This window comes from Gekko japonicus, unplaced genomic scaffold (genome assembly GCF_001447785.1).
Source record: "Gekko japonicus isolate JY-2015 unplaced genomic scaffold, Gekko_japonicus_V1.1 scaffold63, whole genome shotgun sequence".
NCBI lineage: Eukaryota > Metazoa > Chordata > Lepidosauria > Squamata > Gekkonidae > Gekko > Gekko japonicus.
In genome coordinates this window covers 1,531,515-1,557,646 of record NW_015168654.1, presented here as the reverse complement: position 1 = coordinate 1,557,646, position 26,132 = coordinate 1,531,515, and the positions used below count along the sequence as shown (strand labels likewise).

At 46.6% G+C, this 26,132-nt stretch overlaps 1 protein-coding gene across 5 annotated transcripts in view; it reads right to left on the bottom strand.

Moving 5' to 3' along the window:
• Positions 1 to 24,892, bottom strand: part of MAPRE3 (microtubule associated protein RP/EB family member 3) — a 51,673-nt gene extending 26,781 nt beyond the window's left edge. For 2 of the 5 annotated variants that reach the window (XM_015415152.1, XM_015415148.1), the window contains exon 1: positions 20,256 to 20,329. The gene's annotated coding sequence lies outside the window, so the exon portion shown is untranslated. Of the gene's footprint in view, positions 1 to 20,255; positions 20,330 to 20,354; positions 20,397 to 22,494; positions 22,514 to 24,455; positions 24,460 to 24,760 lie in introns of those variants that run through there. The other 3 variants (XM_015415149.1, XM_015415151.1, XM_015415150.1) reach the window with 3 other exon arrangements.
• Between the last annotated feature and the right edge of the window lie 1,240 nt (positions 24,893 to 26,132).

Genomic DNA, 26,132 nt, shown 5'->3' with positions numbered 1-26,132 from the left:
CCGGTACCAACAGCCATTTTATTTTTATTTTTTTTAAAGTACCCGAGGGTACACTTTTATTATTTTTTCCATTATATACTACAGGCATACAGATATACATACAAACAACCCCCAACTACACCTCACAACATACAACATATAACAAGAGACTTTATTATTTCTTCTGCTTATTAAATTTCTAAATTCATTATCTATTTTACTAAGCTTATCTTTTCTACGTTCTCAAATTACTACATTTATCTATCAGTCACATTTACATTATACCAATCGTACAATCTCTTCCAGTTTTTTTGAAAAGTCCATTCTGTACCAGCTCTCATCTCAAGTGTCAGTTTGTCATTTTCCGCCGTTTCAAATAGCTTGTTCACGTACTCTTGTTTCGTTGGTATTTCCATTATTTTCCAATATTTGGCATATATTGCAGCTGTCGACATATGAACTATCAAATACCTATCTGCTTTATCAAAGTCTTTCGGAAATATATTCAATAACAGTATCTGGAGTAAACGGGATATTAGTTCTTATTATTCTTTCCATTATCTCATGAATCCATCTCCAATACCTCTTTGTAACATCACATAACCACCACATGTGATAAAAAGAACCAGTCTTATTTTTACATTTCCAAGATTTATCAGAGCAATTAACATTTTGTTTAGCTAATCTATCTGGTGTAATATACCATCTATAAAACATCTTATATATGTTCTCTTTATTACACAGCATTAGTTAGTTTTATATTTTCCCACCAAATCTGCTCCCACTCTTCAAAATTAATATTACGGCCTATATTCTGGGCCCACATAATCATTTTTTTTTCACCATTTCATCAGCCATCACGTCGTCCAATAAAATCTTATATATTTTCTTTATCACTTTGTTTTCTGCTGTTAAAACAGTTTCTTCCAGTTTAGTTATTTTATTATTAAAACCTAGTTTCTTATCCTTCAAATATATCGATTCCAGTTGCGCTTTCTTCCACCAGGATAATTGTTCTGGTAATTTCAGATTGTCTTTTTTATCCAAAATGTCCTGGTACCTTAACGATTCTTCTCCCACATATAAATTAGGTAAGGTAAATGCCTCTAAAGGTATAATCAGGCTTGATCTTTTAGTATAAAAGTTTTTATGTATAGGGTCCCAAACCTTTAATAATGCTGCTCTCAGTCAATGCTGTTTAAAATATTTTTGAGGGCACCAACAGCCATTTTCCCTTAGTTCAAAGTCCCCCTCCGCTTCCATAACGGCTTTATCCTCCTCCGAAAAAGCGGAGGCGAATTTACTGTGCCAAGAGTCTTTTTCCCCCTCGCCCGCCCCTGCAGGTCCCGTGGGCGTTGTCACCGCTCCGCCCAACTGTGAGGGCGTGAACACTGAGTCCAGGACAACATCCCGTTGGCTCTCGTGTTGGGGAAGGCGGGACAGGGCGTCGGCCAACGAGTTAGCCGAACCTGGGAAATGGTGCAGGGTGAATTGAAACTTGGAAAAGAAATCAGCCCATCAGAGTTGTTTGGCGTTGAGGCACCGAGGCGTTTTGAGAGTCTCAAGGTTCTTGTAGTCAGTCCATACCTCGAACGGGACCCTCGCCCCCGCCTCCTTTTCCCAAACAGACCAGTTGCGTTCTGTGTCATTGAATTTCCTGGAAACGTAAGCTAAGGGGTGCAACACGCCCTCCTCCCCCTCCTGCAATATTGCCCCCCCCCCCATGGGCCTACTTTTGGTGGCACAGATGGAACAAGAAATAGCATCCAGATCAGCAGTTTTGTATGAGGGAAAAATACAGAAGTTGCACCAGAAGCCACAGAGGCCAGAGCAATCTTCCCCTTTGCAAGGGTGACAGCAGCTTGAATCAGGTACCAAATGAAACCCATGTCAGGTATCATAAATTCCATTCCGAAACCAAGCTAAGAAAGCTCTTCTCCAGCAAAGTGAGGTGCTATTTCTCCCAAACCTCTTTAAATGCTGACCTTCCATAGGCCTCGTCCATTTTAGCCATGTTTAGGATACACACACAGAAAATCAGTGACTTTACCGTTTCCTTTGCACGGTAAAATGCTCTTCTAAATGCGCCCTCTTGTGGAAATTTCTCACACTTCCATGATCCCGAAGACCCCTTGAACAACATCCCACAGCAATCCACAGTAAAAGCTCACCACACTCAGTTGTGAATGCCTTCAGAAGAAATGCTCTCTTCACAAAAATAATGGTGAAGATGCCACACAAGGCAGCTTCCTCCATCTCAGAAAATGAGTACAAGAAGCTGTCACACGTAAGAACAAGAGCTGAAAGCCTCCCGTTCATGCACTAGAAAGCCGCCGCAAAACACATCATCACACTGAGATAGGATACTGAAAAAAAGAAGGGCTGATGAGGGAAGGTCCAGAAGGGCAGCACAGGTCAGAAAAATTAGCATCTGTCTCATCCACCCCAGACACTACATGGCTCACCCTTCGTGCATGTGCTCTCTCACCCCACATGCCTGTATGGGGAAATAGAAAAAAATGAAACAGCTGTATGTTTTCCACTATATTAACCCATTCAGTAAACTTAAATATTTATATTTCCAATCTGCTTCAGGATGTCCACATTTTTAATTCTTTCCCTCCAGATATTTGGGTTGAGATTAGGAAGATACTTCACCCTTGCAAGACTACGCAAAGCGAACCTTCAGAGCCTTATGCTGCTCTTTAAAAAGGAGAAAAAAGAGAAGACAAACAAAACATGCAAGCAATTGCTGGTACAGGTCTGAACAGGCCTCTTGAAATTCAAGGAGGGGGGAGCATAGTGCAGTTCTTAGAGCATGGGAACCACTGGGGACCAACCACCACTGTTGAATGACTAAACAAACCATCTGTGGACCAATAGGAAGAAAAGAACTGGAGGGGACACGTTAAGGACTCACTCCTAAGGACTCACTCAGTCAGTCCTGGGCTACCTGAAATAAGAGTGATGGCTGTTAGGCTACTTTGCCCCAGATTCCTTAGTTCTTCTTTCTACAGTTGCAATGGCAGAAAAAAGTCCCTGCTACATGAGGCAAAAACTAAGCTGGCAGAAGCCTATACTCAGAAAACTTGGCACACTACTGCCATACTGGTGTCAGCTTTGGCTCTCTGGACAGTGTAGCTGCTGACCAGGATAATTAGTCCTCTGTTAGGGTTTCAGTGCACAGCAAAGTACAGCATCAACAAACAGGCAAAACATTTAGCTTCTGAAATCTCCCATCACAAGATGAGAGGTTACTGAGTTTGCAGCAACGTTTTTCTCTCTCGTGAAACAGTTGCAAATAGATTAAGGCTTTTTCTTTGCAAAACAAGATGCTCTGTCCCTCTGATCCATTTAGCTTGCCCTTTTGGGCATCCTGAAGGCAGACTGACCATCGGTTCACCTAGCTCGTGTTGTCAACTCTGACAGACAACTGCTCCCCAGGTTCCAGGAGAGAGGAAGCTCTTTCTCAGCACTTGCTACCAGAGATGTTGACCACCAAGCTGCAGTTAAACATTAAGAGAAGCCACTCTTACTGTTACAATAGCAACAGCAGACCCAGTTAATGGGAGGGGCATGGGGAAGTCTCTTTCTTGCTGGAAGTCTTCAAGGAGAGGCTGGAAAGCCAGCTGCAATGGACACTCTAGCTTTGGGTTCCCTGAATGAGGCAGTGGATTCGACTCAATGGCCCGTGAAGGTCCCTTCCAAATTTACAGCCCCTCTCCAAATGTGCTTTGTCCTTGGTGAGAGGAGACAAGCAGAACTGCACACAATATGCTGAGCGTGAGCCTCTGAGACACAGCCAGAATAAAGGTATTATAGAAACACAGAAGGGACCTCAAGGGTCATCTTGACCAATCCTCCACACAACACAGGAAATTCACAGCTACCTCCCCCCACTCCCCCACTGACCTCTGCTCTATGCCCAGAGGAAGGCAAAAAACCTCCAGGGATCCCTGACCAATCTGGCATGAAGGAAAATCCTTTCCTGACCCCAAAGTAGCCATTGGCATTACCCTGGGCATGCAAGAAAGGGCCACGAGAGATGAGCACTGGCTCATTCCTTCCTGCCTTTCCTCTCATGATCTGCCTAAATTCACAGAATCTGCATTGCTGTCAGATGGCCATCTAGCCTCTGCTTAAAAACCTCTAAAGGAGAGCTTGCTACTTTATTTTTGACAGGTTGTGCCAATGTACATTGTGTTGTGGGAAAGAATAATTTCAAGGAAATAAATTAGCAAAAATCAAACAAATAAATTAAAGAAAATAAGGAGGGAGGAGTTCCTGCTTGCTCTTTCTGGACCTTGCCTGGGTAGGGGGCAAAATGGCTTGGGAAGCACCAGAGAGAAGCAGGCCTGCTCCCATGCAAATGCCAAGAGCAGCCTATGCTTTAAGTTGCTGGGCCTTGAAAGCTCACATGCTTCCTCCAGGGTCACAGCTGACAGCCCTCCCCTCTTAGGACAAATGGGAAAGGAAGGAATTCCACCAGAAGCTCCCAGAGGAACTGCCTCCTCCTCCAGCTCCCAACATGCCCAAAGGAGGGCATATCCCTATGCAGCACAGGTGATTTCTCTGGAGCCTCCAGGGCTGTTACTGGGCCACTGCTGCACATGCCATCATGGGTGGAATGTGACATGGGGGGGGGGGCTGACTCCAGCTTGCTATCACTACACCATTTGGCCAGAGAAGGGGGGAAATTATTTGGATGCCACTTTGGAGAAATGCTGCACATGGATGAGTAACTGATGCTCATTTATATGTAAAAGGGGGCAGGGAGAAAGCAAGAATCCCCAGAGACAGCTGGGGAGAAGGATGGCTAATAGGACTAAGCTCTGCTCTTTGCAGAGAGGTCTCCAGGATCAAATTATAGGCCTGCACAGCACAGGAGGATGCTTTCTTAAGACAAAGCCACCTACAAGCTCCTGGAAAGTAAACCAGCACCTCACTCCCAGTTATGACTAGCCATTTCTTTTGGAAGCTCCCAGGCAGTGCATTAAGATGAGAGGTAATTTTGTCCAGCATCTGGTACTCAGAGGTATACTGCCCCAAAACACGGAGGTTCCACTTTATATCTCTGTTAGCCATGATAGCTTAATCTATTAATGTCTAATCTCCGCCTTTTAAAAAATCCATCTAGGGCTAATAAGAACATAAAAATAAAGGTATCTGAGAATGTCTTCGTCACTCTGAAGCACCAGAGCAGCAAGAGAGGTGGGGCTGCAATAATCACCTGACACTCATGCAGTCTTGAACTCAGGATCTGGGAAAAGAATCTCTCTCAGCCTATGAGCCCCTTTCTGGGCCAGAACGTATGGGTCTGGCTGCCACTGTAGCTGCTTGCTCCCAGGCTTAAATGCTGAAGTATCTTCCCCCTCCGCCCCAGGACAAACCCTAAGGGTGAAAAGAGGGAGGCTCTACAAGGAAGTGGCAGGATTTAGATGACTGGTGACTAGCAGGGCTGGTGCTCCATAGGAAAGGAAAAGAGGCCTGGCAGGTAGGCAGCAGGCAGGGTAGGGGGAGCAGAAAAACCATCTCACTCAAGCCAGTGCCTGGCACAGGCTGACCGAGAATAAAGCAATACAAATAAAGATGTCAAAGAGGCAACAACCACTGGGGGGCAGCAAAAGCTCTGAAGAAGAGGAGGCGTTGCAGCTGTGTAGCTGAAAATTCCTGATGGGGAGGCGTCTTAGTCTGTAGGAGCAACACGTAACAGGAGCTCAGTGACACCTTGAGACTAACAAAATCTATTCCCCCACAAACTTTCATGCGTCAGAGTTGGCTTCAGATGCCTCAGAGTGTTCACATATCTGATGAAGTGATCCTGACCAGGAAAGTTTATTTGTGTTGGTCTTTAAAGTGCCACAGGACTCCTTTTCTATTCTGCTAACATGCAGTTAAGATTTAGTGCCCCCTCCCACACAACTCAGCTTCTTCAGTCAGCCAAGGCTCTCCTTATAGCCTGGAAATCTCTGGATCTGTCCCAGCCTTAATCTGCTGATGGGTTTGAGTAAGCTACAGTGAAAACCCATTAAAGGGAGGCAAGGAATCACCCTGTGAGTTAAAAGGAACCTGTATCTGTTTTACATCCAGGATCACCTAAATTCTACAACCCCTCTTGGTCTCCATTTCAAGAAGGCCACAAACCACAGACTTTGTGGCATTTTCCATTATGCCCCCAAAACACTTTATTTATTCATTCCTTCATTTAAATTTTTGCAAGCAAGGCTCAAGGCGGCTTACAACAGAAGAAGACATACAGTAGGTAATTAAAAGTTAAAAACCAAAAATAAATACATAAAACATATAGCATTGGAGAGTCTGAGAGTGCCAGACTACATACTGTACCATCGCTGTCCTCAACCGGATCCCTGGCAGAACATCTCTGCCTTACATGCCCTGTGGAAAGGTAGCAAATCCTGCAGGGCACGGATGTTCTCTGGCAGAGAGTTCCGCCAGGTGGTGGCCAGCGCCAAAAAAGCCTTGGCCCTGGTTGAGGACAGCCGGATCTCTCTTGGGTCAGGGACCACCAGGAGGTTCTTACTTCCCGAGCGAAATGCTCTTCTGGGGCATACTGAGAGAGGTAGTCCAGAAGGTATGTGAGTCCCTGGCCATTAAGGGCCTTAAAGGTCAAAAACAACACCTTGAACCGCACAAGCACAGGTGGAATATGTGCCATTTCTCTCCCCCCTCCTCACACCACACTTTTTGTACCGAACATCCAGTCTGATGATGAGCTTTCTCACTATGTCGCGATATTCTGGTTGGTGCAGATAGAAAGGCATTAAGCCACTATTGTTTTGGAATGTATACTGTTTGAGCTTCCCATAGACATGACACATTGCCCTTTGAATCCCATTGTTAACAGCTCCCCCCCCCGCCATATCCATACGTGACCTGCCAAATGAGGGCAGTACATAGATCTGATAACACGGACTCTAGTTCACAATAAATCTGTTTTGTCTTTAAGGTGTCCTAAGACCCCCCTTCTGATTTGCTGTAACAGAGTAACATGATGGCCTGTCTGGAAGCTTCACTCTGTGTGTGTGTGTGTGTGTGTGTGTGTGTGTAAGCATGCCATCAAGTCGCAGCCATCTTATGGAGACCCTGAAGGGTTTTCAAGGCAAGAGACATTCAGAGGAAGTTTGCCATTATCTGACTCTGCATAGTGACCCTCCCTGGTACTCCTTGGTGATCTCCCATCCAAACACTTGCCGGGGCCAACCCTGCTTAGCGCCCGAGATCTGATAAGATCGGGCCATCCAGGTCAGGGCTGTGTACATGACCATAACTGTGCTGCAATTCCATGTGGAGATTTAAGCAATACTAAAAGCTATGACATGCTTTTAATTTAATTCCAACCCTGCAATTCCATGTTTTGCCATCACATTGCACAATGAGCTGCTGGTATAAAGGATCATTCATTCACTTCTTACAATTGCTGTCCGGCTGCATCTGAGTTAGCTGCAGAAACAGGAGCCTTCACCCATTACCTTTCTAAACACTGTCACCTTAAAGATGCTCAGCTCAACCAGGCATTGCATGTACCACAGCGAGAGTGACTTAAGTAGGACACAAAGTGCAGGGTGTGGAGGCAAGAGAGGGCGGAAACACCAACAGGGAAGACAGCTCTATCAAAATCCTTCCTTGGCATAAAAATAAAGCTATGACAGCCCAGGCCCAATCGCAGCCATGCAAATAGCTTCCAGGGAGTTACATTCCAGTAAACAGCATGCTTATTTCCAGAGGACTCTTCAGTGGACAAAAGACAGTTCAATAGTGTTCTCTCTCTCTCTCTCTCTCTCTCTCTCTCTCTCTGAGCCTAGTCCCAAGACTTGCTGCTGGGGGTGGATATGCCACCAGTGTCAGAACAACAGCAACACAGTGATGTGGAGCCAGCCTACGTAAAAACAAAAATACAAATAGTGCATGCATGCACTAACCCTTGCTGGAATGCAGACAAACTGGCATTCTAAGTAAAACACTAGATTCCTAAAAATGAATACTTCTCTAAAGCTAGCAAGTCCTTTGGGCTGACGAAGCAAACTTTGAAGGCTGATGAAACAGCAAAGAGCACAACTTTGGCCCAGTGCTGAGTTCAAAGCTCATAAAGAACTCTGGTGCTGGATTCGCACACACACACACACACACGGACAGTGCAAGCTTTATTGAGACAGTTATTTATTCTGCACAACTAACACTTGGAGACATTAAGACAATCACTGAGTGTGGCTATCCAAATGGGAATTTCACAGAAGGAAGGCTAGAGAAAGCTGTACCTGCTAAACAACTCAGCCCTTGCAACCTGTACGCAGATGTACATAGAAACAGGAGCAGGTGCTGGGGTGGGGTTTGCTGCAGTGTAGCTTCATTCTCTCCACCACCCTCATGCATGTACTCCCACAGAGATTTGGCTCTGGTTCCATAGCTTATTTGTTGCCCTTTCCCCCCATTGTGCAGTCAAATTTTCTCATTATCGATTTGTTTTCCAAGTGCCTACATACTTGTTGGATCTAGACATGTGTTTGGTGGGGTTTTTTTTTTTGGGGGGGGGGGGACAGCATCGCCCCCTTTTTTGCACGGTGAAAACTCCTACAAGGGGAGGGAGTTGCTTTGTAATAGACAAATGGGCCAGCCAATCATCCCTGTGTGCAGCTTCGCTTTAAAAAATTAGGGTAGGAAGCTTTGTGAGTGGCACAAGTGGCAGCTGATCAGTATTGTCCAAATCCAGCTCTTGAAGAAGAAAAACAGGATTCTATATCCCACCTTTGATCCTGAACAGAAAGGTCTGCATACTTTACTAATGCAGTAAACATGTTTCCACAGCAGGTTCCCCTCTGAAATTTAGAGGCTTGGATCCTATACCTTTGTTCTGCATGCACTTTTCTCCGTCTGTTGTATAGGCTGCTCTCTACTGCAAAGCACGCTCCTCTCGCACTAGGCACTACCATCTCACTACTTCTGTGTCCCTTTTCTGAGGGACTAAAACAGCCAATCTCCCTTTTGACAGACTGGGGGATTTTTCTGGGCAGTATGGAGCCTATCCAGCATCTCAACTGTAGAGACGCCTGCTTTCCAAGGGGGTCTTGCTAGCCTGTAATGGGTGACAGGCAGGACTGCTGCTTGTTTGTTCTGGGCAGCTGCAGCCATGCACGCCAGCCTTGGATGCTATTTCTGCACTCACTAGGGCTGGAACTCTGCCCATATGGTTTGCAGCTGCAGGCAAAAGACCCTCCTCAGGGAGACCCAGTGCCATGCCCATTTTGTCACTCTATAAACAGCCCATGAGCTACTGGGAGGGAGCCTAGAGGATGTCCACACAGCACCTTCAGCCCCATGCATGCCATCTCCTGTTCCGCTCTCAATGAGAAGAGAGAGCAGGAACAATGCCTCTCTCTAAGGAATGGCACATCTCCTCATTCAGGAACTGGCAGCCATGTGAATGTTGTCAGACTACTTGGGTGGGGGAGAAAGCATATTGGGGAACTGTGCAGAACACCCAAACATAAGAACATAAGAGAAGCCAATGTTGGATCAGGCCAATGGCCCATCTAGTCCAACACTCTGTCACACAGTGGCCAAAAATACCAGGTGCCATCAGGTCCAACATCTACTACAGGAGCAGCCTTCTCCCCCATTCGCCTTTGCTTGGGTGAATGCATGCTGCTCATGTCAAAGTGCAAATCCAATTACAACTTCCAATGCCTACTACCTTTGGGACAAGCAGGCAATGATGCTTCCTAGCCTGGCACAGGGAAGGGCATTCTTTCCACCTTCGTCCTGGCTGGGTTCACAGAAGCTGCCTGATCCCTTCAACTGTTTCTGCCTCTGGCTGCTCCTGAACACACAGAAGCAAGTTTAAATAAGGTACCTAAATCCCAGGGAAATTTAGATGACCAATCTCATTTCAAGTTGAGATTAAAGCCCCCAAAGGCCCTGGTGACAGGAACAAGGGTCACGAATTGCAGTCCTGCTCGGACACCCATATCACGCAACTATCTTTCTTTCCCCCATCTCCAAACATGTACACTGAGCTCTGGCCCCCCAGCCAGGAAGGGGACAGCAGTTGGGTTGCCATGAAGGTGAATGCAAGCTTTCCCAGGGCACAGAGGCCATCCTTACCTGTGGCATAATGCCACTGGTTCATCACCTACCCTACACACCTGCTGCCCACAGGGCCCTAGGACTTGGCTTCTTTCCCCTTAGGACACTGCACGTGCAGATACTCCAGACAGAGCTGGCATCATAAGGAAGCACAGTGGCTGGGACTGGGGAATGAAGAAAGGGGAGGTGAAACACCTTATCACAGTCCCCACATAGAGGACAGGGCTCTTTCTGCCGCAGGAACTCATTTGCATATTAGGCAACTCCCCCCTAATGTAGCCAATCCTCCAAGAGCTTACAGTAGCCCCTGTAAGAAGAGCTCTGTAAGCTCTTGGAGGATTGGCTACATTAGGGGTGTGTCGCCTAATATGCAAAGGAGTTCCTGTGGCAAAAAGATAACAGGGCTTTAGAGACTGTGCCCTTTTCATCCCCTTACCAGCAACAGGAGGGTTAGAAAGCTCATTTCTACAGGGGAGGGTAAAACTAAAGGGAAGGGCCTGCAGGCCACACAAGAATGCTTCAGAGAGGAGACATCTCACCCTCCCCCGGCATGACTGGAGTTATGGGAGAAGGATTCCAGGAATTGCTAGGGGACTGGAATCTCCACAGACGATGGACAAAGCCAAGCCTATTTGAGAAACATCCACTGTCAGGACGATGCCATCACAGCAATATGGCCCATCTCTTGCATGCTTACTTTATGGAGCCACAGGAAGCATCCAAACAGGCTGCCGCATCAGCATCTAGGCTGTAACCATTCCTTAGAAGTGCACAGTGGCTATAAGCAGAGGTGAAAGAAGCTTCAGGCTGTGTAAGCTTCTGAGAACTGTGATGCTGCCAAAGTACTCATTTCAAAATACTTGGCTCTGCACTGTCTGGCTCTCTAAAAACCTCAATTTGCTTTCCCTCAGCTCTTCAGTCCAGCGTAGAGCATTCCCTTCTCTCGGATAGACTCCAGGGCCCTTCCCCCCCCCCATTATCTCTATTTCACCCCTATTCAAGCACAGGATTTGTGGGAAAACACTGCAGGATCACCTCCACCCCGGCAACAGTGGCCCAATTATATCTAGGAAGGTTGGGAGATTTTTTGCTGGCACACTCTGCTTTCATATGCATATGGGGGGCCGGCCCAGATTTGTGACCACAGGTGCCCTGTATGAGTACAACACCCCTGGCTAAGCTCCCTGCTGAATCCCATCCGTTTGCACAGTCCCGTTGCCTGCCAATTCAGCACATTGGGCACTCACTCAGTGCCCAGAGCTTCTTAGCTAGCAGGTTCTAGGCCTTTCACCCATTTGCTATGGCCCCAGACAGAGGCAGGGCTTTGCTTTCTGGCCTACCATCCCATTGTTTGCCTGGTTCTGCTTATTCAAGTCCCAGGACAGAAGCATTCAAAGGCAGCAGCAGCAATTTGCTGCAGAGAACAATCTCTGTGTGAAGAGTAAATGCGCTTTAACAAGGGAAACCAACTAGAAACCAGCTGCCTGCCAACTCCTACTTCACAGGGCTCAAATTTTACCTTGTAGTTCTGCCAATCAAATGGGGGGTTGAGACACAAGAGCAGTGGTCTAGGAGAGGAAACTGGCACCTTTTCCAGCTATTTCTCTAGCCAGTCTCCTGAGTTTGGCATCTGAAGACAGTGGTCACTCAGAGAACCGACGTCTATGGAGATCACAACTCTCAGAATCCAGCACTGCAGCCCAGGCTGTGCATCCTTCCCCGAGATTAAATCAAATGCTCTGCTTTGAGCCCAACAATCACTTACTGTATACTTGGATTGGTCCCAGATGGACCATGCAAAAGGACATAAGACAGAATCCCAAAACTAAGCTCATTCTGACCCATAAACTAACCCTGCTCTAAAAGTTAGCTTTTATAGCAAACGAGAAGCCTTCATTTTTACTTCTTTCTGCTGGCACTGGAAACACAACTCCCACCTTCATGGCAAGCACTTTGGCACACAGAAGCTGGCTAACAAATACTAAAAAGGATAAAAACCAAACCATGCATCAGAAGCAATGCACAGGATAGTTACAACAAATCCCCTAATTAAAAAAAACACCTCTGATAGAGGTTGCTGTGTCAGAGTAAACCTCAGAAGACTTGCAGAAAAATAAAGGCTTTGTATTGCCTCCTCAGAACAACTAGGCTTAGACAGAGGCCCCTAGCGGTGGGAAACATATTCCCAGGAGAAAGGGCCACAACTATCAAGGCACTGCCCTGTCCAGCCACAGATCCCACCCCCACCCCCGTGGAAAGGACTCAGAGCCAGGCTCTTCCAGGGATAGGATAGGAAGGCTCGTGCAGATGGGCAGCCTGAGTGCCAAGTATGGGAGTACCCCCCCCCCCCCATGTACCTATCGGGAATTCAAATTAATCACTGTTAATTGCCACCAATCTTTGAAGTTGACAATTCAAGGAACTGGGGGGGGGGGGACTATATAGAAACAAAAAACAAATGAGGAAAAAAGCAAGAGAACTATTGTGAGGGTGCCGGGCAGAGGTGGCAGTGAAGTCTCCACACTGGGAGATCCTTTGGCTTTCCCTCTCTAACCCTCATCCCTCCCACCCCCCACCTTTAAAAAAAGTATTAGATGTATCACTGTAGCATTGTAGTGATGAACTTACTAAAGTTTTTTAAAAATCAGCAAAAAGCCCATGAGCAGCAGCGGTGGGATGGAAGGCACGAGGGAATGGGGATGAAAAATGGTGCAGGATGTGGGCGGGGAAGTATGGAAATACACATGTTCCTGTCTACACTGCAAGATACTCCAATCTGATCTGTGTTTCTGGAAACATCGGAACAAAGCAGGATCTAGAAACATCAGAGCTAAGGAGACACCATAGAAGGGGAATTGGAGGGGGAAGGACGCCTTGTGGATGAAAAACCCCAAAGCAGTCTACGTAAGACACAAAATACAAGGAATTACAATTTTTGTGTAGTGTAAATATGCCCAACTTCCAAAGCCTCATGTCTGCTTCAGATTCCTGCACCTTCTGCAGTGTGCAGTCTATATCACAAATACACACACCAAATTAAGAAACAAGCGAACAGATGAAAGAACAAAGAGTCTTGTTTCAGCCTGGACAATTCCTCCACTCTTTGAAGTCTTAATGAGAGAAACATGGCTCAGAATTAAAACGTACCTTTCAGAAATTGATTCCAGTTAGAAAAAGGAAACTTAGTGGTAGCACTCTGAAAGACATACTATTTATTGTTTGTAATGCTGGGGTTTCGTCTGTCCAATCACATTTATGACATTTGTACGATGATGGTGCATTATTTAAATAGCCCAGTGATTTAACTCAATATCGAGATTTACTAAAAAGCTCTTAATACTGTCCCTTAGGCCTTTTTGGAGGGAGACAAGTAATGTTAAAACAATAGTTACAAAGAACTCTTGGCTTATGGCGCATGCATTTACCCCCAATTTGCCTCTAGTAAACCAGTGTTTTAGGATTTTGTATTGTAATGTAGCCTGTGTAGGAGGAAGAGACTGTGTAGGAGGAAAAGACTGTTTTTAAGTCCAGATCATAAAAATTTCCTGTCTTTACTACCAATATTGTTAGTTTCTATTTTAAGTCCTTTTCCCTTTCCATTTTCTTGAACATCACAAATTGAAATATGCTTAGGGGGTAAGCTTGCTCTCTTTCTCCAGCACTGAGTAAATCTGTAGTTACTGTTTCTGTGACGGAACAGGCCTGCTCTGACCCTGTTCTGCCAGCCCCCTCCTTGGCCTGCACCACTTACTGGAAGGTGCTATTCTACTTCCTTCCACTAGAATATTGCTGCCACTACTGTCCTATTGGGGTCTTCCTGCCAGGAGGGACAGACTCCTGACTCCCCTTCTCAAACTGAGGCCCTGCTTCTGGTCTCCTGCTACCCAGCACCTGGTTACAACAGAGACCAAATTCCTTCGGGGGGGGGGGGGGGGGCGGAGGATTAGCAATGGGGCCTGGACTGCTTGCCTCCCCCCTTGCCAGGACTCTACTCTTAAAGTAGCATGGTCTAAGGCGGTTGGGGAAACTATGTGGTCCAGAGAACACAAGCGGCTTCAAAGAGTAAAATATTTATTAAAAAGAGAAAAAGGTTACAAGCATACTTTTAGCACAGCACCAGATCAGCATCCAGAAGAACAAAGATAAGTTGGTGAGAAACACATCCTTCTTTCCCTGGTTCTAAAAACATACTCTACTAGATGTCGAAATAGAGTAAGTATGTACAAACAAAGATGTCCCATTACCTCAGGCTCCCAGCAGCCAGCGGGCCAGGCCACATGGCCAAGATAGTTCCTGGCCTGCAGAACAGAGCTCAGCAGTTTGTCCTCTTTCAAGGGCCGGCACCAAGAGACCCTCCCTCCTGGGAGCAAGCACTTTTATTAAACCCTTGATTCCACCCACCTCACATCACTCTCTCCACCCCTTTTGACCTGGTCCCCCCAGGTCACACAGGTGGACCCTGTGACACCCAGGTGCATCCTGGGAACCCTCCTGGAAGGCATTCTGGGAAATCTAACACCAAATACCAGAGTAACCTTGCAAGCCCAGTCCTTTGCATAACCATAGCTGGTAACTGACTAGCTTCCTGCCCTTCCAGAGAGAAGAGAAAAAAACACCCAGGAACACTTTAAAAACTCAGAGTGAACACTCAGAAGGGGGTAGGGTCTCCACAGTTTCAATTTTAAAAGTCATAGAAGTGTCTAGTATTAAAATGCATTATGTACAATGCAGCTATGCTCTCAAAGTTGAAACGTTTAAATCTTTAGAAAATAAGTATTGCATGTTTCAAACTTCTCCTAAATTCCCACAATTCCCCCAGTGACTTCAAACTGGTATTAAGGGCATAATCCTTTGATTGTTTCATTCTTTCCTGTCTGACCAGGCACAAAGAGTTTCCTCCAGAGCAGAGAATCAACTTAGTAGGACTTGTTTTACGGAGTGCCACAGGGTTCTAATCTCACACATGCTCTTTAATATACATAAAGCTGCTGAATGAGATTGTCCAGAGCTTGGGGTTGGGTGTCATCAATATGCAGATAACACCCAACTCTGTATTTCATTATCCAGATCTCCAGATGTGTCTGTCTTGGTTCTAAACCGGAGCTTTGAAACTGTGGTCAGGTGGCTAAGGTAGAACAAGTCAAATGCAAAGAGTAGAGAGGTAATGCCAGTTAGGAAAGCTGATATTCTAGAGAGACTGAATCTATCTATCCTGAATGGAGCAAAGTTCGCTTTTTCAGAGCAGGTTAAAAGCTTAGGGGTGTTCATGGACCCTGCCTTGCTGTCTGAAAAGCACACTGGCATGGGGGCCAGGAGTGCCTTCTATCAGCTCCATCTGGTTAACCAACTCTCTCGTTGCCTAGACTCAGCCAAACTGGCCATGCTGATCCATGGTTCTGTAACCTCACAGTTGGATGACTGCAATGCGTTCTATGGAGGGCTGCCCTTGAAGACAATCTGGAAACTATAACTGGTCCAGAATGTGGCAGCCCAGCTACTGTTAGGGGCTAGCCACCAGGAACACATGTTGCCCATATGAAACAGCTACACTGGTTGCCAATCTGTCTCAGAGTTCAGTTCAAGGTTACAACCTTTAAAGCTCTTCACAACCTGGGACCCACATATTTGAAGGATGGTCTCCTTCCATCCGTCCCTGTGCACCAACCACTGTTGGCTATCCCAGATCTTAGAGTGGCACTGACCAGAGTGCGAGCCTTTTCCGTCATGGCTCCTGCTCTGTGGAATGGGCTCCCTGAAAAGGTGTGTGTGGGGGGGCTTTCTTGGAGATCTTCAAGAGGTGCTGCAAGGCTTGCTTGTTTGCCAGGGCTTTTAATTGGCAGGCATCTCTTAAGGGAGGGAGAGATTTGGGGGTTGTTCTTTAACTATTATTGCAAGCTGTCTTAACCACTATTGCAATTATTATTGCGAGCTGTCTTAAACTATGAGGAAAGGCAAGGTATAAATGCTTTAATAAATAAATAAAATGTCTGGAAGGTCAACATCTCAACTGGAAGCTTCTCATGAGACTCAAGAGGGCATCACAAGTAGTTTCTGATACTGAACAGTCCTGTCTCTACAGCACTTAATGACTAAGTGCTGTGTCAGAAGATAAAAGGAAACAAGCTATTTAATAAAGGCAGACCATGAAGGAAGCAGAAAAAGTAACCACATACATGGAATGAAGCCGCAGAACACATAATGCCAAAGCCATACCCTTCTATGCAGATGCTGTGAGTCTGCACAAGTATAGACAGGAATCCTAGTCCTAAAATTCAACATCCTGAGATCAGTTTTCATTTTAAAAAATCTAACCCTCAGGATATACTTGGAAGTGAATGGACTCACGCTGGAAGGATTAAAACCAAAAATGCAGTCAAATGATTTAAAATTCTACCTTACACCAATCTGCAAAAAAATTGGCCCAGATAGCAGGATTTCATCAGCATCCAGAAGACAGTCTAATTCTGGGTTTGACAATTCTCCAGGGGCCAGGAATACTATTGCTGTGTGTGCCCATACAGCCTAATGCTGTCTGGATTTTGGCACAGATGGGACTTCGTTAAAAGAACACACTATGCCAAGCAAAAATGTGATGGTATATAACAGTAACAATGGGCTCAGACAATGCCGCTCCTATTCTTTGTAGGTCAAGAGCAGCACTTTTAATTGTGTTCACAGGTTCCAAGGAAGACAGCAGGAGTACTAAGTATGCTGAACTAAGACCGGGGAAACCAGGCTCGAATCCTTGCTCTGCCGTAGAAGCTTGCTGGGTGACCTTGGGCAACTCACTCACACTCAGCCGAATCTACCTCACAAAACTGTTGTGAAGATAACATGGTGGTGGCAAGAACCACATATGCAGGATAAAGATGCACCACCACAGCCTCCATCTTGTGTGCTTTCCCCACAAAGGAGATGTCAACAGCTGCTGGTGGATCACTCTTTAAAGAAAGAAGAGCAAGTTAACACAATCCTATGGAGAGTTACCTCATCGATTTCAATGGGCTTAGTCTGGAACAACTCTGCAAAGGACTGTACTAGAAGATTCTTGGTATTGGCAGCCAGCACCAACAGTCAATGCAGAGAATGTTTGCTCCTAACCTAGGGAAGGACTCCAACCTGACCAAGAATAGCTTTATCTAGGTTGGAAAAATCTCGCCTCTCTAGGCACCTTTTTTCTAGGCCTCTGGTATTTTCCCCAGAGCACCACTCTGTTAATGTACAGCCAAATTAAGGAACACAGACTAGAAGGCAGCATGTACAAGAAACCAAAATTGGGCACCCAGTAAGACAGGATAGAAAAAGCAATGCAAAACCTGGCCACCTATCCTGACTTGGGGGTTCCCTGTGCTTATGCAAACAGTAAAGGAACAACTTCTCCTATGATTTATGGAACTGTGAAGTCACAAGTATCTGGGCTGATGTCATCACAAGGGCAACCTTGAAATCCTCATAACTACAGAAACAATTTATTTCTGATTCCTCCTCACAACTTCATACCGTAAATTCCTCAAGAAACATTTCCGTGAATCATTCATTACCTGCAACTCTAATAAACTGAGAGCCTCTGAACTGCCATCATCTCTGTGGAGAGACACACAACCACAGGGCAAAGCAACATCCTGAATCCTGAACAATTTAGCATACATCCAGTCTTAATTAGAAGGGTTTAGTCCTGGAGCACATGGTGGAGACACACACAAACTGCTTTTCTACATCAAGTAATCACAATGAGACACTGAGGACTGGGGGTAGGGAGTTTCAGAGGCAACTGTGAACACCCAGGCTCATGGCTCTGAGCAAGAGAAGTTCCCAACATCTACTGTGCCCAAATTAGCAGTTAGGAGCCCTCAAGAAATGCAACCTCTGCAACCCCTCCTTCCCTCGGCACTCCATCTGGAGCTTTAATAACGCTGCCTCACTCCAACAGGCTCACTGTCTATACAGTCTTCAGAGGAAGCATATGGTTGGAAAACATTTTGTTATGCCTCCATAGTAAACCCTGCTGTCACATCACTGTGCTGATCGAGTCACAGGTTCATGTGGTACTTGGCAAGTCAGGCATATCCAGACATCCTAGGCTCCCAAGGGCAGAAGGGCAAAGTTGGAAAAAATTCAACAAAACAATGAGAGGGGGACCTGCTTCACAAGTTGAGTGTCACTGATTTGAGATAAGGCAGGAAGCAGGCTGAGCAAAGGGGGATTCCTTGCATCCACCCCTCCACTCCCTGCCCATCATTCACCCCAGTGTTTTTGCTCTGGCAGCTGCAAGGCGTAATCTGAGCCAGCTATTTCAAATTGCTGGAACAATATGGGGAGTGGGGTCACAAAGAGAAACACTAACATCTGCTTTATGAGCCAAGGGCTCATTCTGTCCATTTTCATGTTTTTGAGTGGCTGGAAATCATGCTTCCCATCCCCCACCCTAGTCTGCTGGAACTCGTGAGGATAATGAATGTAATGGGAGGACAGCAAAATAATTGAAGGGAATGGACAGCCTGGCAAACCCCTGGAGGCAGTGGCCCAGACCATTTTCCCACAAGGCCCTCATTCCCAAAAGTTTTAGCTTCTGTGAAGTGCATTGATCACCTTGCTGTCATAGCAAAGTTCTCAGTGGTTCTGCTGAACTGCTCACAAGTAACACCACAGGACTATTACAATTAAATTACCTAAGGATATTCCTACAGAGCCGGCAAAAGTCAAACTAGGGTGCACATACCAAGGACCACATTTGATCCACAGGCCATTGGCAAGATCTCACCAATTTCCCTCCTTTATATAGCAAAAAAGAATCAAACAGAGTTGTGTGTGTGTGAATACAAAGACTAAAGCATTATGCAATGTATAAATAACTCTATACTCATAATAAAAGTCACCAAGGAGAGGAAGAATTAAACTCAGACCGCCCAGCTATCCACTGGGTAAGTGCAGAACTCAAAGATAAGCATTTGTTATGAACTGTTCCCAGCATGCGTGCATGCATATGTGCACACAAACACAGTCCTCTTCAATAAGCAGTGTTTATCTTTTGTCTAAAACCTAAGAAGGCTTACCTTCTACTCCAAACCCCTCTGAAGAGAGTCATCACACAACTCCATGGTGATTTTTGTTGAAGAACTGCTGGACTATGATGCCAGGACACAGATCTTACCTCCACCCACAGAAGCAGCAGCTATTCTACTCATCAAGCAATAAGCCCTATTTAATTCCAGCCCAAACCCACAGCTCTGTCATGCCATAAATACAGGAAAAGCAAACGCTACAGGTTGTGGGTGGGCCTCACTTTGAACTAAGCAGCAGGTCCTAGTCACATAAAGCAGAATTAACGGGGCCAGTTCTGCTGCCACTGCTGCTTCTGATTTTTATCCAAACAAAGGCTGCCAAAAACTTCATTAGCAACTTTTCAACCAGGCTCCTAGCTGCTCCACCGTACCGCTTGTTGCAATCAAGGCGATCAGCAAGTGAACCCGCCTGGGTGATAACCCATGGCGGTCCACCAAAGAAGACAAAAACAAGATGGACTCTCTATATGAGAAGTGAGCTGTGGCAATTCTGCCACAGGATAGGGTGATGTATGGATCAAGAAGTAGTATTGAAAGTTTTATTATTTTCTGTCATTCATAGTCTGGTTTTCTCCCCAGCAGGGACCAAGAGCACCTTATGTCATTCTCCTCTCCGTCTTTACAATAAGCCTGTGAGATATATTATGGCTGACAGTGTGCGACTGGCCCAAGATCCCACAGCAAGCTTCCAGGGCAAAGCAGGGATTCGAACTCAGGTCTCCTAGATCCTAATCTGTAACTCTAACCATTAAGAACTGCACAAGAAGGGACTGATGTCAGCTTTCCACCAAAGCCATGACAGGCTTCACAAATTCATTCACACTTGGCTCCACAACCACAATAGCACCAGAGTCAGATGCCACTGTTTCTTGGAGAAAAAGGACTTCTTGGAACAGAACAGATGCCACCACAGCCTGCCATTCCCAAATGGGATGCTTCTCACAGGGGCACAGGCATGGACTGATAGAGGGGCAAGAAAAGAAAGAAATCTGACAGGCAGGACAGTTGGGGCAGCCAAGACGGAGCACAAAGGGACAATGGCTTCGGATGCAGACCCAAAATGTTTCCCAAGGAAAAAGCCACTTGCAGCAGCAAGGCTTCAGCCTTCCATACCTTCACCCAGTCTGGGATCCCAGCAGCATCCAGCAAAACAGGAAACAGCTCTGCAAAGCCCAATGGAACCAAGAACAACTGCAGAGCAGATGGCCTTACCAAAGCCCACCTGTGGAGTGAAGAAGAGTGGCCACTCCTCAGCTGCAGCACCACTGGTCAAAGCCCAACAGAATGGTGGCAATTGACTGTGAGATGGGAGGCACTGGGCTGGGGGGTGGAGCAGCGACATGGCCCGATGCAGCATCACGGTCTACTACAGTGACATGATGTATGACAAATGCATCCGGCCAGTCAACCCCATTAGCAATTACTAGACTATGTGGAGTGGCATCCGGAGGCATCATGTAACAAATGCTGTCCCTTTTAGGGCAGCTCAGAAAGAGGTGAGAAGACACCGGAGTTCACTGTTCAAGTTCCTTGCTGAGGCCTTCAAAGACTTGCCACTTTTAGTTTGAATGCCTTGTGAACTTCCTAAATGTAAGTTCCTCAGTCCAAGCTTTCTAAATGTAAGTGGCTGTGGCTTAGTGGAAGAGCTTCTGCTTAGCATGCAGAAGGTCCCAGGTTCAATCCCCGCCATCTCCACTTAAAAGGATCAGGCAGCAGGTGATGTGAAAGACCTCAACCTGAGACCCTGAAGAACCACTGCCAGCCTAAGGAGACAGTACTAACTGTGATGGACCAGTGATCTGATTCAGTAGAAGGCAACTTTGTGTATGTGTGTGTTCAATAGGTGGCCCATGGGTACAATCAGAACCACCTTACCTTCTGAGCTCTGCTTCTTCTCTAGGAACTGTCATTGCCCATCCCAAGTGATGCTGCACATATTGTAAGAAAACATGACGACCTAGGCTAAAGCAGGACAGCAGCACAGAGTGGCTGGCCCATACCACATTCCACGGACAGGTTAATTGAGAAATGCCCTCAGGAGCCACTGAAATGGTTTGCAATTGCAGGACAGACAAGCAGACAGCACTCCAGAAACTTAGTGGCAATTCTTCCCTGCGACAAATGAAGAGGCCTCAATCTATACCTACCTGTATCCAGATATGCAGAATGTTTTCAAAGATATAAAAAAGGGTGGCGGAAGAGAGGCAACCAGGATCTGGCAAGGATCAGCAGAAGCAGCTTCCTGGGGAGGTTGTTGAATAGTTTAAAGGAAGGTCATATAGGCATCCATCAGCATTTGCTTAGGCCTGAACTAGAAAAATCCAAGGGAGCTGGCTGTTGAAACATCTGAAAATTTTAAACAGACCTGTGCAAGGAGAGTACCTAAAATCTCATGATGGCTCCAAAACAGCCATCTTTCAGTCCCAATTTCCAGGCTGTGTCTCGAGTTGCCTCCTTTCTGCATGACTTTAAACCTCATTGCCTCTCATGATTCTCCTCGACAGGAATCTTTCTTCCTTCTGCTGCTCCCTGCATTAGCCTGACTTGCACATTTGGAAAATGCTGTTCTATAATAAACGGTCAACTACTGCCCCACAAGCACACTCTCTTTCTTCCACCTTTTACCCTCTTTCCTTCAGTGACTTGTTTGAAGGCTGCACTGGCTTCAGAGGAACCTTGTAACATGAAACAGACTTTCTTCCGAGAGGAGGACACCCTGCTCGTGATCCCTCCAAGCACAGGCACACATACCTGCCTGGAGCCTCTACAGAGACAGGCAGTTCCAGCAAGGCGCATTTAGGAGAAAATGACATCTCAGGCACAAGCACCAATTATTCTCTCAATGAGCTTCATAAATTTTAATGCCAGTCAAGTTCAAGGGTGATAAAGACTGCATTTAAGGCAAGCCCTGCAGAACAGTCGGACAAAACTTCCCAGGAAGAAGACAATCCCACGGAGAAAAAGGGAACATCTGCCTGGAAACCAAGGGACAGTACGAAGTCCAGAACAGGGCTCAGGCTTCATAAGTAAATGAACCATTACAGGCAGATTGTTCACAACACATTATATCAACTCAGCTTTTCTGCTGAGCCCTTTCACACATTTAGTTAGGCATCATCAAATGATGCATATATATGAATTAGGAGCAGTTCACACAACTATGAAGTTCTTAGGCACTCATCTTCAAAACAGATTTCCGATATGCTAAGTTTTTCAAAGAGCATGAAGACATGTACAGAGCATTACAGGCAGCAAGGTAATTAAAGTCAGGTTGCAAGGTACCTTTAAAGGTGGGTTGTAAAGTACTTTGCAGCATAAATAAAGAAGGCCATTTTATTACCATCCCCCTTACCGTAAGAACTGCCATTCAGCTAGGCTGTCAGAGAACAGACCAGGCACAGGCTCAGCCAGAACTTTATGAGATATACCTGGGTTTCTCTGTGACTTGGCAAAAAGATAAGTATGCACCAAAAAAGAAGGCCACATGCAAATAGCTGTCACTCAGAGAGAATGCGGATACCACAAGAAGCTGCAGGGAGAGGGAAGAGGGGGGGAGAAGAGCTCAGTTTGCTATTTTGGAGGCCCTGGGCCTTACCAAACAGGTTCTGACAGCTGCATCCCTCCAATGGTGAGCACAGCCACACCTTCTCTTGCTTTCTGCAGCAGCTGCAGAGTGTCCAGAGGAGGCATTTGGGAGCCATAAGACAGGGAATTTACACACACACACTTGTGGCATCCACAAGTAGCAGTCTCCTGGTGCAAGAATCCTCTCTTGCTGACAGAACAGTTGCTCAGCACTCTGCCTATAATGGAAGTGCTGACACAGGCTACTGGCATCTAGACACTGCACTGGCCGGCAGATTGCAAAGGCAGAGCCCCCCAAGGTGGCTCACTGAATGACATAGCTGTTCTTTCACACCCTCTCACACTATGCCAGGGATTCCTACTAGGTCAATGACAGGGAATGAAATTTCATGGAGTCATGAACATTTGTGGCAAAAAGGTCCAGAACCTGATCACCTTTCTATGTAACCAACACACAGTATCACCAAGCTGGAAAGTACCTAATATTTACCTAGCTAGCTCACCCAATCTCCAAGAATGGATGCCCCATAAAGCATCCTGACAGTTTGTTTTTTTTAAAAAGACACCAAGAGACATCCTCCTCCCCTACTCAAACGGCTTTGTCACAGCTGAACTGTTCTCAAATTTAGCAGTGCCTTTTTAGACACCATCTCTCTCCCCATAACTTGATGCCGTCCTTCTTCATCCTAAATGTAAGCAACCTTCTCCATTACATCATGGCAGGTGACAGCCCGTTAGACAGGGACAGGCAATGGGGATCTGGACCACGGATCCAAAAGTATAGGTCCAGAACATCACCTTTCTGTGTGACCAATGCACAGAATCCTAAAGCTGAAAAGAACCTAATACAGCAAGCCTCTTTTTTAGTTAAGGGGCCAGAACTGAGAGCTAAAACACCTCTCCTTACAGCATCCTACCAACCTGCTTAAGCAGAAGTTGCCTGTGTGGCACTTTCCTGCACTTTTAGAATGTACTGGCTTCACATCACTGTAGAAGAAAGAAGAGAAGACCATCCCTGATCCAGAAGAAAGGCTATTCAACCTCCCAACATTTAACCCTCATGGTTACGCTCACTTACACTGTGAAAATGTCCTAGCTTGAACTGAAAGCCCCCAGTGCACATATACCACACACTGGATCAATATGTATGCTTCGCCTTTCGAGAGGCATATGCCACTGAGCTACACACGCACGGTCTCCAAAAGGCAAGGTGTTTAGTATCAACCATCCTCACCACCTTGCAGGAGTAACATTAAGATGCCAAGGGTCCCACAAAGCAAAGCCCACCCAGTTCAGTAAGCCTCCCGGCCAAGTACTTGAGTATATCTCCTAATCACTCTTTGGGTGAAGAAGTACATCTCTCTCCAAGTCAGACCTGCTTTGAATATACTTCCAGAAAGTCATCCCATCAGGAAAGATGGAGGGGGGAGGCCAGGCCCATCACTTCAACTCCCCAGAGGGACCACTGGCCCCAGGAGGGATGGGTAGGAGAACAAAAACCCAGAGCTCCAGATTCATTAAATGTTTGGGCTGGATCAGGATGGGAGAGGGGAAACCAGAGGAGGGGCTCTTTGTCTGTGGGCCATGGGGTGGCGGCGGCCGCTCAGCCGTTCTGGGGCCCCAGAGCTGTCAGGCAATCTCGGCCAGGCTGGAGACATGACTCTGAAGGCGCCGCTCTCCCCGGCTGTCGGAGAGGCGGCCCATCCTGGGTCCCCAAGAAAGGCACACGGCGACGCATCCCAGGCCGAGGTGCCCTCTCAGCGCCGGCCGGCAGCCCAAGGGGGCCAGCGGGGGTTGCCGCGCCTGGCGAGCAAGCTCTGTGGCCACGGCACACCTGGGCAGCCAGCTGACGGGGGTAAATGACCCGTCGTCCCAGCCGATCCCCAAGGATGGGCCCTGAAGGAGCTCTGGCCGAGCTGCGTAGCAGAATTCTGCACGCCTCCCCCCCCATCGTGAAGACGCGCGTGCATCGACGCGGCCCTGTGAACGCCCCCACACCAACCTGGTGGGTCCCTTGTTATTATTTCAACCCTGTGCCGGCGCGGCAACGGCGGCTGGCTCCCTCCTCCGGCCTGCCTCTTCCTACCCACGGCGGCGGCGGAGACTCCTCCGGCTCTTCGGCCTCCGAGTCCGCACCAACCGGGCCGGCTCTGCGGGAGGGGGAAAGAGGGCCCTCCCGCGCATGCGCCGCCCCCCACCAGGCTTCCAGAGCAGGGACCTGTCGGGCCTCGGCCTTAGCCCCGCCTCTCTTCCCGCTGCCATAGCAACCGCAAAGGGCGGGAGAGAGAGCGGGCGACTGAGCCGGCTCTCATAGCAACCGCAGCCTTAAAAGCCCCGCCCACACGCTCTCCCCTCTCTTTCCTTCATCTTATACCTGCTCTGGCCTCACACTTGGGTCGATCTGATCCATTCGGACAGGTCCCACTCTTGACTCCCTGGCACGCCTTTCTAAGGAGTTTCTGGAATCTTGGTTAAAGTGCCTTCTGTCCTCTACAAAGTTTTTTTTTAAGACGAATGGTCGTGTGCAGAGTGCCCTTGAGCATGTTCAGAGTGCCTTCCTTTTTCTGAAGGGGATCAGCTTCTGTTGAAAACTAACAGGGCACATTGGTTTTACGTCATAGGCAGAATGGCCGCTGTGATCTTTCGTTTATTGTTTTCTAAAACAACAAAAGGGGGGTAGAGAAAGTAGGAAAATAAAACACTGAAGGCACTTTCCCCTCTCCCAGAAGGGTGGCCTTCTGGTCAGTTGGCAACCCTTCAAGGTCACAAGAGTCAGAGGAAAACAATTACATAAGTGTTGTCAAAGTGGTGAGTAGGATAGCAACAATGTTCGGGGTACTAAAGAGGGACCCATTGTGGACATTTCAAGGCTTAGAGGAATTTTGTGAGATGAAGTGCCAACCTAGTGCATCTGTTGCCAAAAGCAGGGAAATGACAAGCCCAGGAGGTCTATGCTTGCTAGTCTCTTTTCTGACTTCACAAGAACAGAACAAGTCATGCACCCATCAATTTGTCTGCAGCCAGAAGAAAATGAGCTGCTTCCTGGCATCCCGTACAGATTGGATGGAAGGTGGTGAAGGTATGGAACTGGGGGCTATGCAGACAGGACTTTTCAGAGGTTTGTTATTGTTTTTTCACTATTTACAACATTTTTCTCCATTGCTGCTTTCCATTATGTGCTGTTTGACAATATAGGTCAGTGTACTTTCCCAGCTTTTTAAAAGATAAGCTTGTAAATGTACCTATCGCATGCCCAGAGCAAGTTATAATACATGATGTAAAAAGTACGTAAAAAGAGCTATATAAACTATTAAACTGTCTATTCGATCTAGTTTCTATGTTTGACAAGATCACTTGCTTAATGTATTGTTAATTAATAAATATGTTTGCACCCCTACTTTCTTC